Source organism: Myotis yumanensis, unplaced genomic scaffold (assembly GCF_028538775.1).
Source record: "Myotis yumanensis isolate MYYU_CA2020_CCGP unplaced genomic scaffold, mMyoYum1.0.hap1 SCAF_3, whole genome shotgun sequence".
Lineage (NCBI taxonomy): Eukaryota > Metazoa > Chordata > Mammalia > Chiroptera > Vespertilionidae > Myotis > Myotis yumanensis.
Genome location: NW_027223754.1, coordinates 138,030,738 through 138,043,854, shown reverse-complemented (window position 1 = coordinate 138,043,854; position 13,117 = coordinate 138,030,738). Strand labels below are relative to the sequence as shown.

The following is a 13,117-nucleotide window of genomic DNA, read 5'->3' as shown; positions in this document are numbered from 1 at the left end:
TGTGGTTTTGAATTTTCAAAAGAGTTATTGGGACTCTTTTTAAAAAATCAGAATGATAAAATCAAATTTTATTTGAGTGGAGGGGGCAAGACTTGAACATGGCAATACACTAAGGGTTGGTTTCAAAATAAGAAATATTGAAAACCTGAATAAAAGCAATAAGTATAGAAATTGGATTGGAGGTAATATAATCTTGTATTTAATTTTTAAATAAAAGTTTCTCATGCTAATTATAGAATTATTTTTTTCTTCTTCAAGAAATACTCATTTGGCCAAAATGTGTGTGTGTGTGTGTGTGTGTGTGTGTTTTAATATCATCCTCTCATCTTCTACCTTTGAATATTTTACTTGTGTGTAGTTAAACTATAAAATGATAATAAAGTGCAATTTTACAATTCCACCACAAAATGCCTTATCTGGCAAATAATTGCTTTCCAGGAATCCTCAGAATTGATTTTGTTTAGCATGCCACCACCTATTTAAAAAAAAAAAAGGAAAATAAGTGCAAAAAGCCTGAGCAATAGAGAGTATCTTCAGTCACTCGAGAATTGCCTCTCATAAAACTTTACAAACTCTTTTCAACCCTAATAAGGAGAAAACTCCTCCACTAAATAAATGTTCAACTCATTCTACTGTAGTTTTTTCATTTGTTGATTTAGCAATAGCCTTTGACTCTGAAAGTTTTCTTTTTTTAATTATAGGCTATAAAGGTACACATTGATTTACCTAGTGAAGTCAGCATCCTTGGAAGACAATTTGACCAAATATGGGTCTATAGGGTTATGTCATGTTTTATTAATTAAATTGTACAATTTTTTTGAGAGGAGTCTTGGAGCAACCTTACTGGGGAATTAAGATATGAAAACGAAAAAGGTGAGCTGCTGATGGCATTTAATGATCCTGATCAGTTTGCATGTGCCCCAACCAGGACTGGGGATTGAACCACAACCAAGGTATGTGTCCCAGGTTGGGAACTGAACCCGTGACCTTTCGGTATGTGGGTGACACTCTAACCACTGAGCAAAACCAGCCAGGGTTAGAATAGCATTTAATTGATGCCTATTAGAGACATCTTGGAAATTATTATCTCTGCTTTCAGTGGACCGAGAATGAATTGTTGAGAAGCTCCTCTCAGTTTGGTGAACAAAACCTTCTCTAAGCAACTAGGAAAATGAATAGGTATCTGTAGCAGATGTTAATTAGGATTTTGTATTCATCTTTCCCTTCCTTCTTCCTTAGTTGTCTTTTACAATTTTATAGTTTTACATTTAGATCTATGATTCATTCTGCTTTTGTTTCTTTTGTATAAAGCATTGAGTATAGGTTAAGATCCTTCCTTCCTACATTTCTTTCTTTCTTCCTTTTCTTCCTTCCTTTCTCTCTCTCTCTCTCTCTCTCTCTCTCTTTCTTTCTTTCTTTCTTGGTATATGGATGACCAATTGTTCTTGCACCCTTTGTTGAAAGAAATCTTTTCTCCAGTGAATTGCTTTTGCACCATTACCAAATACTAACTAACTATATTTGTGTATATGTCCCTTTGGATTCTTTATCCAGTTCCATTGACCTTTTTCTTTTCACTAATACCACCTTGTTTTGATCACTGTAGCTTTAAAGTAAGTCTGAAAAATCAAGTACTGTGAGTTCTCCAACTTTGATCTTTGAATTGTTTTGGTTATTCTAGTTCTCTAACTTTTCCATATAAATGCATAACGCTGAGCTCTTGGAAGAGCATTTAATAAAGCTTTCACCTTTCTTACTGGTCCCAGGAAACAGGACTCAGAGTGCCATAATGACTGGCTCTATTCAATTAAATGAACTGAGGCCCATGCATCCTTAAGCACTGCAGGTTCTGCCTTTGAGTTTTTTTTCATATTGAGCTCTTCTTCTGAAATGTGTGTCACACTGGGTGGCTTGGCAACTTCACTTCAGGTATGGCCCTTGTCTGGGGCTAGTGACGGAACCAGTATCAGGGTGACTAGTGTCTTGGCTTGTGCTCAGTTAGAAATAGCGTTTGTCTACAACAAGATGTTTTATTGCAACTACTCAGATATGTTTTCTATTTCAACAGTGGCGGAATGGAGATCTTTAAAATAACACTTTGGAAGAATTGAGGTTGATTCTGAAGACACAAATAAAGCTATCAATGATTTAAAGATAGTTTTTAAACAGTAAATGTAGGCTTGTAAGTGGCTGATTATAGTATCTACACTCACTAACCATTCTTTGTTAGAGGAGATAAAAGTATTTTAGCCATGATGTAGCAATCCCAATTTTCTATCTGCTATAATTTCCACTCAAAGTTAACCAGCTAATGTTCATGTTCCAATAGGAATATTCAGAGTCCTATCTTCAGAAATTTTCAGACTTCGCTGCATTTTCTGAAGCCCCATTTCACATATACAGGGGGAGGCAAAAGTAGGTCTACAATTGTGGGGACATGAAACAGAATTTATTCTTGTGTTATTATACTCTTTATTATACTCTTTATTATTATTATTAACCTAATTTTGCTCACCCTGGTATAATACCTTCTTCCAAACTGGTATCATTTTAAAACAGTTTTATTGAGATATAATTGACATGCTTCAAATTACACATTTAAAGTATACCATTTGATACATTTTAACATATCTATAAATCTATCAAGTCATCACCACAAACAAAGTAAAGAACATTTTCATCATTTCCAAATGTTTTCTTGTACCTTTTGATAATTTGTCTTTTTTGCACTCTTTAGGAACCCTGTAGGCAACAACTGATCTGCTTTCTGTCATTATAGATTGCATTTTCTAGAATTTTACAAAAGTAAAATATATATGGTGTGTTTTCTTTTTAGTCTGCTTCTTTCATTCAGCATAGCTTTTTTTGAGATCCATGTTCTTGTATATATAGTTTTTCCTTTTATAGCTGAGATATATCCCTAAAATGGTTATACCTCAATTTGCTGATCCATCACCTATTGATAGACATTTGGGTTGCTTTCAGTTTTGGGCTATTACAAATAAAGCTTCTATAGACATTCATGCATCAATTTTTGTGTGGATAGATGCTTTCACATCTCTTTTCTTTTTTAATATATTTTATTGATTTTTACGGAGTGGAAGGGAGAGGGATAGAGAGTTAGAAACATCAATGAGAGAGAAACATTGATCAGCTGCTTCCTGCACGCCCCCTACTGGGGATCAACCTGGCAACCAAGGTACATGCCCTTGACCAGAATCGAACCCAGGACCCTTCAGTTCATAGGCCAACGCTCTATCCATTGAGCCAAACAGGTTAGGGCACTTTCATATCTATTGAGTAAAAACCTTGAAATGGAATTGTTGGGTGGAGTCATAGGTGTATATTTACCTTTTTTAAAAAGTTGTCTGTTTTCCAAAGTGATTGGACCATTTTACATTTTCTGTTTGTACATTTGTATTTCAAAAGCTACCTTTCTCTACCTAGTATAGAAATTATGACTCTTTTTATTTAACTATTGTCCTCGAAGTGGAAGCTTCAGGTAGACTCCAAGCACAGCAGAGAACTGGGATATAACAGAAACTATTGTGGGTGTGAAAAGGTTTATTACTAACACAATGAGGCAGGCTCCCAAGAGGTCTTAAAATAGCTTGCGAGAGCAGGGAAAGGAGACTGGCTTGGCGTTTATTGTGATTAGGAGATGGGGCCTGGGTAAAGTAACAACGGCCTGGAGCAGGCTTACATGGTTTGAACTTCCTGCCGGCGCCAAAAGAGAGAGTTTTCTTATCAGCTTGCCCACATGCAGGACAGAAGGGGAAGTAGAGTGGCGAGGTTTGAGAGCTGTCAGCAGTCAGGCATCAACCATGGACTAAGACTCTTAATTACTACCCATCCCTGATGTTTGACTGATGACTGAAATGGGCCACGTTTCGTTTAATTTTATCAGAGCTTGTTTAAGTCAGTCATTACGGCACTCTGAGTCCTATTTCCTGGGGCCAGTTAGAAAGGTGGAAGCTTTGTTAAATGCTCTTTAAAGAGCCAGCATTATGCATTTGGAGAAGTAAAATGAACAGCTTGCTCACTTTCAGTAAATTTTGGAACTCTGAAGGGGATAAGGAGTGTCTTAACGAGACCTCACATTGTAGTTTTAATGTGTGCAGAGATGTGAGAAATCTTGATTTATAATGTGGGTATCTGTGAGGCAAGAGACTCCCAGAGTTCTTTACCTTAAATGAGGCAGCCCTGAATAAGGAATTGTTGTTGCTGGACTCGAGGGACTGACCAATGACATTGGCTCAAGAGTCTCTAAAAATGTGCAAATGGTGCCAATTGTTGGCATGAGCAACCAGTGTGTGAAGTTTGGCCAATTGTGCTGACCCTTGGGCTCCTTCTATGATTCCAGACATCTTAGTTAAAGCAGTGGCTTTCCAGTGAGCATCTATCACTGGATGATGGTGCTGCTATCCATAAAACATAATGCAAATTTCCTTTGCTATTCACACAATTGTTCCTCCAGGTAGCCAAGGAGTCTCCAAGTAGCCAGGCTCCTCCAGAACTGTGGCATCTAGCAAAGGACTGAAGATAGGGGAGACCAGCTCCTCCTGCAGGTAGGATATGCCAGAAGGGCCTGGTTTGGCTGTCTCCTGTGGGTATCACTTCTGTTTTAGCGAGGGAGGCTTGGTGGCCTTGCTGAGCTTTCAGGGTGCAGCTTTCCTACCAGGGCACAATTAGCAGCTGGGTATGAAAAGTCATAGTCAAGCCATGTGAGAGCATTTATTTCCAGGACAACCCATAATGCAGCCACCAAGTGCCCCTCCAATGGCATATAGTGTGTGGCCAAAGAGAGCAATTTTTACACCAGCAGTGCATGGGCAAGTTATGACCATCATGGATGGTCCCTAGATTCCAAATCATTAGAGGAGGTTGCTAAAAGCTCTACAATGAAGGCGTCTCTCGGGGAACACTGAGAAAAGTGCTATGCTACTGCAATTTGGACAGATTCTAGAGCCTTTTGTTGTGGGGAGTACCATTCAAGTTTGGGTACATTTATGAGCAATAGTGTAAGTGGGTTTAAGAAAAATTTAAAATGAGTAATATGTAGTTTTCAGAATCCATAAAGGCCTAAAATATGTTGAGCCTGTTTTAATGTTGTGGGTGCTTAGAGGGTCAATAGCTATTTCTTTCTTTTTTTTTAGGAACTAAAGAAAAACTTGTTTATTGGGGGGCAAGAGGATACAAGCAATATAAAAATCAAAAGCTTATCTGGCTTTATTGGCTTTTCTTTCTCTTGTTCAATGGGGGTGGGATTTTATTTGTACATTTCTTTAGGAGTCCCAATCTGCTCATGAAATTCTTGTACAGGGGGAAGCTGTGGGGCACATATTCCTTAAGGGACCCATTGGGAGAACTCTTATCAGGGCAAAGTAACTGCTCACTTCCTTCCCTTCTGCTTCATGTGTACTACGAAATAGTCATTGCATGCGATGGTGAGCGCAGCAATTAGCGAAAAGAAGCTCTGGAAGCCAAACTCTGCGGTGTCGGCACTGGTCCAGGTCCTTCATTATTTTGTCTACAGCCAGAGGGTCTTTTTGATTTTCCCAAAATCCAGGGAACTCCTTTTCCATGAGTACTCTTAGGTCCTCCTTTGTTAAGTAGCCTTTATCCCCAGCAAACTTATGAAACGTGAACATCATGGTTTCCATGGCGTGTTCCATTTGAGACGGCATTTTGGTGAGGTCTTGGCGGGAGGCGCGGCAGGATCATCGGCTGCTGGGACCCGCGGCCAGTCAATAGCTATTTCTTGATGGCGTCAGGGATGAAGTGGCCCTCGGCTTACCAATGACCTTTTAGGAATTTAACCATGTATGGGTCAATGACCTGCCCCTTTTTGTGAGCCCCTTTGTGAGTATTTCTATTCCCTGAACGAGTGTGTCAAGTGAATCTCCTTGGAGGAGGATGCCATCAATGTGCCATGATTATGGGGAACTGGGGCAAGGCAATTCTTCTGATGGCTGAAATGAGGCATATGGATTTGTCCTCTATTTTATGTTCAGTAACTGTCCTGAGAGTACAAGGGGCACCGTGTTCAAATTTAGTGCTAGCTCCAGATGTAACTAATTTAAGCTTAATAGTGAGTAAGATCATTAAAGTTTGCCAATTGGTACATTTCAGCAGATGTTAAAGGTAATTTAGATCCTCTGTTGTAGAGGCACAGAAGCCAATCAGCACCATTTTATCTTTTTATAATATAAATTATTTTAGCACCACGGAGTATCATGGGTGTTTTCTGTATAACCCCAAGGATCAGGAGTTTTTGGCAATAGAAGCATAGGCGATAGCATCAGCAATGGCATTTTGAGGGTCCTAGTGAGCCACCTGCTTTTAGGAGTGTGACAGCCTCATGCCTCATGGTGATTACTCTTCCTCGCGTAAGTGACCAACCCTCAGTGATCTGTATACAACATACTAAGTGGGTCTGTGTATTCCACAGTGTATCAGCCTTTCCCCTGAGCTTTCTACAGAGTTAGGGCCAATGCCTGGTTGAGACATACAACCAGTAGTCACAGGTAAGAGTCATTCTCCTGAGCTGGGCACACAGCTGACACTTATGCTGGGATTGAATACACGACTTAATCTGAAATCCACAGCTAGGTCTGGTCCAGGACACACAACCCAGGGCCACTGTAAGTAGGGCTCCAATCCCATACCTCTGTCCTTAAATGTTAGTCATCAAAATTTCCCATTTAATTCAGTTAAATCTATGAAAGAGTCTCTGTGGGGATCAGCAAATGCAGCCAAAGCAGCTCAGCTCTACGTGCAAGCTTGCCAGCAGGCAGCAGCATAGACTGCAGGCCTTATAGACAGCTAGTTGCACGACCCCCCAAATTCTCTTTATGCTAACTTGCATCACCCCAGGATAATAAAAAATAAATAGTAGTACATGGTTATATTAAACCAAGGAGCAGTTAATGAAGATCTTTGCACCCCACTTAAGGAGAGTTATGATAAAGCTTGCATTTAGGAAGAATACTACGCAGCAGTGGATGGATGGCTTGGAGGGAACATTAGAAACAGGGAGATCCAAGGCTATTATGAGCCCACGTGGAACTATTATGCAAATTAGGAAAAGGTACACTTTCTCAAAGTACTTTATTTACTGGAAAATATTTGTATTATTGATTCTCTTATAACAGCCATTTACTGTGAAGTAAGAATTTTTTTTGGTAAAAAATACATATATCTCTAAAGCCACAAATGTAAATGGTGCCTTCATCTCAAGTGTGGTGATTGTTCAGGGCTCAAACTGTGCAACTGGCAGGGTGGTCTTAGGGAGACCAATTAAGTAATTAATGCAATGGCTTAGATTGGAGATGACAGTCCTACAAAGGTAATAGCAAAATATGTGTATGCATATCTCTCTCTCTCTCTCTCTCTCTCTCTCTCTTTCATTATTTGTCCCTATTTCTATCTCTATTTCTATCTCTATCTCTATCATCAACTATATCTATCTATATGCATATCACTTTACAGTAAAATGTCTAAGATAGTTAATAATATGAATATTTCCCAATAAATAAAGTATCTTGAGAAAGGGTACCTTTTTCTAATTTGCACAAATATATATTTGCTACTTGCCTCTAGCAAACAGTCTAAGATGGTATAACCCAAAGGCTTGGTGATCTATGGTTCTGTAGTTGTTTAGACTTCAATTTCTAGATGTAAGATTCAATGATATAATAAGACTCTTAAAGAATGAAATAATGTGCCTTTTCTTAAACCTGCTAATTTATACTCTACTAGTATATACATGGAGGCAGCAAAGCTTTCTGGTTGAAGACATTGGCTCTAGAGGCCAGCGTTTCTTTAACATGAGAAAGTGGCCCCTAAAGTGGAACATGAGACATATAAAGAAAAACCAGGAAAATGGGGATGGCACAATGATACAGGCAATCTGGGCGGGGGGGGTCGGGGGGGGGGGGGGAGTAGGTGTAGGTTCCTGAGTTGTTATGTGAGCTCTGTCCCTTACTATATTACAAGTTAATCAATGTCATTGTGTCAATTTCCTCATCTGTAAAATGGAAAAATAATAAAATGACTGCATAAAATCATTTTATTATACATATGATTAAATGACTTGATATATCTCTATCTCTATCCCTATCTGTATCTCTATCTGTATCTCTATCTATCTAAGTTTAGTTTTCAGTAAATGTTACTGGCATACATTTTTACATTAATGAACCTATGCTCTTGCTCCAGATGGCTGTGTTTTTAAATCTGTATATAAAAATGTAATAATCAGGATTGATTAATTGATGTGTATCCAATTTATTCACACAAGGATTTGAGGAGCAGGACCATAAAATATCCATTAAAGAGATTAGAATAAAGGGGCAAATAAGTTGAGTCATAAAACCAAGAGGACAGGCTATCATGTCCAACACTAAATCTGCCATTGGCCCTATGTTCAGGTGAACAAAGCAAAGAGGATGGAGTACATTTTGGGCTCCTTCTTCTGTCCAAGATAGTCCCTGAGGTCATGCCATGCCTGTATTTCCATCCTACAACCCCCCTCCCGCCCCCCCCCCCCCCTCCCCACATCTTGGTAACACAGTGATGCTTTACTCTCCCTGAAGGGAAAATATTTTCCAAAAGTTCTTTTCTCTCGTCTTCCCAATTTTGTTTAAAGTTTCTACTATATGTCCATTCTCGCCACTTTCCCTCTGGGTTAGATCTTCATCACTTCTGGGATGTCCCTTGTATTATTTTCCTCTGACCTTTGGTCTCACCCTATTTCAATCTCTCCAGTACATCCCTACCAAATATATCTTCTCCAAACATCTTCTAATCATATTACCCACTTGCTCAAAACCTTTTGAGTGGCTCCCTGTTTCATTTCAAGTAAAGGGTAAGTGCCTAATATTCAGAGGACCCGCCCAATCTAATCTCATTCTCTATTTCCAGATTTACCTTTCGTCACTTCACACATAGCTATGTTCTAATTGCTATCTCCAGCGCTTCCTTCTTTCCTGGCCCTGCGTGTTTAGAGCCATGTCTTAGTCATCTCTGTATCCCACTCAACACAGGGTGCAGTGCTTAGCTCACGGAGAGAGTTCTATTAAAAACTGTTTGAAAGGTTTTGCTTCCTGTGAATTCAAAACCCATGGAGTGCTGCCCTCTTTTGGTTACAATAGCCCAGAGTCCAAAGCACCAAATAGGGGATGAAGCTGAGTGACTCATCTTTTCCTTTTGGTTAGAACCCTCATGGAAACAAACAAGGCAGGGTGAAATAATTCCATCCTCTTTCCTCATTTTATCTACTTCAAAGATTGTTTGTTTAGGGAGATAGAAACAAGATAAAATTCTGTATAGAAAACTTGGAACTCTACGGATTCAGATAATATATTACGTGTAAACTTAGAGCTGGGGTAAAACCAATAGTTACTTTGAACACTTCCAGAGCTCCAAGAATCTTCAGGCCTCAAGAGAGAATGTTTTGGTAAAAGCTAGAGGATGAGCAAAGAACAAGTACTCCCTAAAAACCTGGGAAGGTTAAGGACAGTGTCCTAATTAAAGGGATACTAAGGCAAACGACAAGGTCATTTATTTCACACTGGAACTTGGTATTCGGTCAAGTAAGAAATAATGGGGTTGGCCTAGAACAGGGGTCCTCAAACTTTTTAAACAGGGGGCCAGTTCACTGTCCCTCAGACCGTTGGAGGGCCGGACTATAGTTTTAAAAAAAACCTATGAACAAATTCTTATGCACACTGAACATATCTTATTTTGAAGTAAAAAAAACAAAACGGGAACAAATACAATATTTGTATTTGCATGTGGCCTGCGGGCCGTAGTTTGAGGACCCCTGGCCTAGAAGGTAAAGTTACTTCTCTAGACCTTCCTGGGTTCCCAGTTTGTGACTCCATCTGAGCCAGTCTTGAGGATCCAGCAGAAGTTAGAGAGGGAGGATGACTTGGAGCCCAGGAAGAGTGATGGTCACATTTTTAAGAAAGGATGACAGGAGGAGAGATGCACAGAAAAAAGATGAGGGAATGAGGTATCTTCATTATGTGAATGTCCAGGGTTGTTAATTTTAAAGCTATATAACCACAGCTTTGTGGTGAATCGCATTGTACTTCACCAGGTATAAAAGACAGTGAATAGCAAATAGGTGTTCACTATAAATAACAGGGAGGTTCAATTAAGGCAGGCCTGAGTTTTATCTCAAATGTCAATAAAACCAAACTTCCTTGGATCTGAAAGGGAAAGGTATTCCAAAACTGAAACCCAGCGGGAGGCAGGACGCTCCACACCTCTTGGAGGAGGACAGAAAGGTTTGTGGGCTGGTGTCTGAAGCGCTCTTGGCACCGACTTTGATTAGGAGCTAATGTTAGCAGAAAGATCAGGTGTCAGTCATGACCAGAGCTGTTCTCTACTATCTTGAGAAGGTCACCGGATTTCTGCCCCTTCTTTTTTGAAACTTGATCTGGGGACCACAAGCAACCACAATGAGTTGGACCACTGCCAGGTGCTCTAAATTGGGCTCACAAGGCTGATTCAGGGCCAGGAGTTGATACAGGATGCAGCTTGAAATATTCAGATGGGGAGAGAGCTGGGCCTTCTTTTTCATTTTCAGTAATGGAGGATTATATATGGACATCAAAGAGTAAATTAAATGAGATTTGCCCAGCATTTGGATAGAGGAGATCTACAAAAGTCTGCAACTTTCCTGTGTTAAATTTTAGATTTGTGGAGTACTTTGCTATATTGGGAGACTGATACTCCTTTTCAATGTGGTGGCCCTTCTCTTTCATATTATAATATAAAATTTATTCGAAGGTCTATAAGAAACAATGGAAAATCTCTCTTGCGGACAAGGATATGTATACATTCATAAATACAATTTCTTTTATTTGTGTGTGAATTTGCCAGCAGCACCTCACTAGAGCTGAACTTTTGCTATATAAATAAAACCATCTGGTGTATCCAAAGAATTTCAGTCTCTAGAGAACAGGATCATAAACAATTGATCCTCCACAGACCTTTCAGTATTTTAGTTTGAGTAAAGCTTTCCCACAGCATTGCTTTAATTATTTTATCTGTTTTAAATCTTCCAAGGAGTTTATAATTTGGTCTCCCTAATCTAATGTCTTTATGTGAGTACATAAGGAAAAAGTCTACACCACTTTTTTTTTGTTTTCATTTATCTTTGTGCTTTTAAAAATTAAATTTATTGAGGTAACATTGTTTAATAACTTTAAATAAATCTCACCACAATGGGTGAATGAATCATAAATAGGTACTCAGATTAACAGAGAGTTTGGAAGAAGGAAGTATGTTATTCCATTTTTCTGATGGGAAAACGAGACATAGAGTGATAAGTTCAAGGTCCCACGTCCCACAACTATTAACTGCTAAACATGATTCAGACGATGTGAATCCCAGTTGAATAATCTTTTTACTCAACACTGTCTTCAACTTAATGTTTATTTTCTTTGAAGCATGCTTCTTAGTAAAACAAAGAGAATTCAGTCTTTGACCAATTGACCAAACAAGACCCAGCAGCTGGGAATTGGTTAAGACTCATAATAATAAAATTGACTTTCTTCTGCTTTTCTTTCTTCTTTAACCTTGCCTACCCCCTTTAACAAAAAAATTGTTTAGTGTTAATTCATTTCTTGGAAAAAGCAAGTTTCTAGGAAGCTTCTGAAAGTACAATATGTTTGTCTGGGAGGCCAAAAGGGATTGATTGCAAAAGTCATGTGATTGAATGCTGGCCATAGAATGTCTCCATCCATAAGGTTGTATTAGAATTAGTTGGGGAGATTAAAAAACAAAGCTGATGCCTGGGTCCCTCACACAGAGGATAACATTTTATTGGTCTGGGTGGGGGTTCTGCAAGATGGATCCCCATCTTTCTTCTAGGGTGGTGTTCTTTGCTTTAAAGTAGTTTTGAGTGAAGCTAAGAAATCAGATAGCAATATGGGAGGAGTTTTTTTTGGGGGGGGGGGAGGGGGTAGAAACAGCTGAATGTAATGAAGTCTCACCAAAAACTGTTTCTACTTCTTCCCGAGGGTTGACTAGATCTCCAGCGTAGCTTGGGTGATTGGACATAGGAAACATAGGTTGACCGGGCCTCTTGACTGTGGCTCCTCCTAGAGCTAGTCACAGCTCCTTTGGCACCATTTTTATAGCAGTCTGAAATATTATAGACCCTGCCTTTTAAGTTTGGATATATAACAATGCTGTTGTTTTTGTAAGTTATTTTGGCACAAAATGGCATTCATAGCAACTATCTTCATTGAAATTATATTTGGATGCAACTTATTAGGCTGTTCTATGCATGCAGTAATATTTGCTGAGCTATTTGGGAACAGGATGTACCCTGAATCTTAAGCGACCCATGAAAGAGCCTTCACTGTCCAGTAAAACACATGCTTCAACTAGTACAATTTAAAAATATTTTAATGCTTAGACATAATAAAAAGAAATTCAAAGAGGCATGAAAGTAATTAAAGCTGATATCTATTTTTTTCTTCTGGACATCAAGGTATCATTGGCATCAAACCAATGTTTGCAGTTTGAAACCATGGGCAAAGTGAACCCTTGCAGCTCAGTCTGAGAATTAATCCAAGTTTTATTTAGTGTTAGTATTCTTAGTGGTTCCTTTTTAAAAATAGTTCTTTTTTTTTCTTCTCTTTGTGGTTCTTGCTTTTCCCAGGCTCGTGCAGAGGGGCCTTGGTTAGGCTACAGGGAACAGGGCATAGCCAGCCTTCCACTGCCTTCTGTTCGCACAGGGTGTGGGCTGGGAGGAGAGGGGAATAGTTGTAGCCTGAGACCACTAACTCATTTTTAAAAAATATTTTTTAACTGATTTCAAGAGAGGAAGGGAGAAAGGGATAGAAACATTGATTAGCTGCCTATTGCATGCCCCCTTGGAGATTAAGCCTGCAACCCAGGCATGTGCCACAACCAGAAAATGGAACAGATGACCTCCTGGTGCACAGGCCGATGCTCAACCAGTGAGCCACACCGGCTGGGCTGAGGCAGGGATGAGGCCAGTAACTCTTTATCTTCTAGAACAGATCCATCCTGGCCATAAGACATCTCTCATTTGTTTATATTGTGGCTTTAAAATTATTGGATACTGCCCAGA

General features: G+C 39.3%; 1 pseudogene; it reads right to left on the bottom strand.

Moving 5' to 3' along the window:
* Positions 1 to 5,205: 5,205 nt before the first annotated feature.
* On the bottom strand, positions 5,206 to 5,730 carry LOC139005348 (protein S100-A10 pseudogene; annotated as a pseudogene).
* Between the last annotated feature and the right edge of the window lie 7,387 nt (positions 5,731 to 13,117).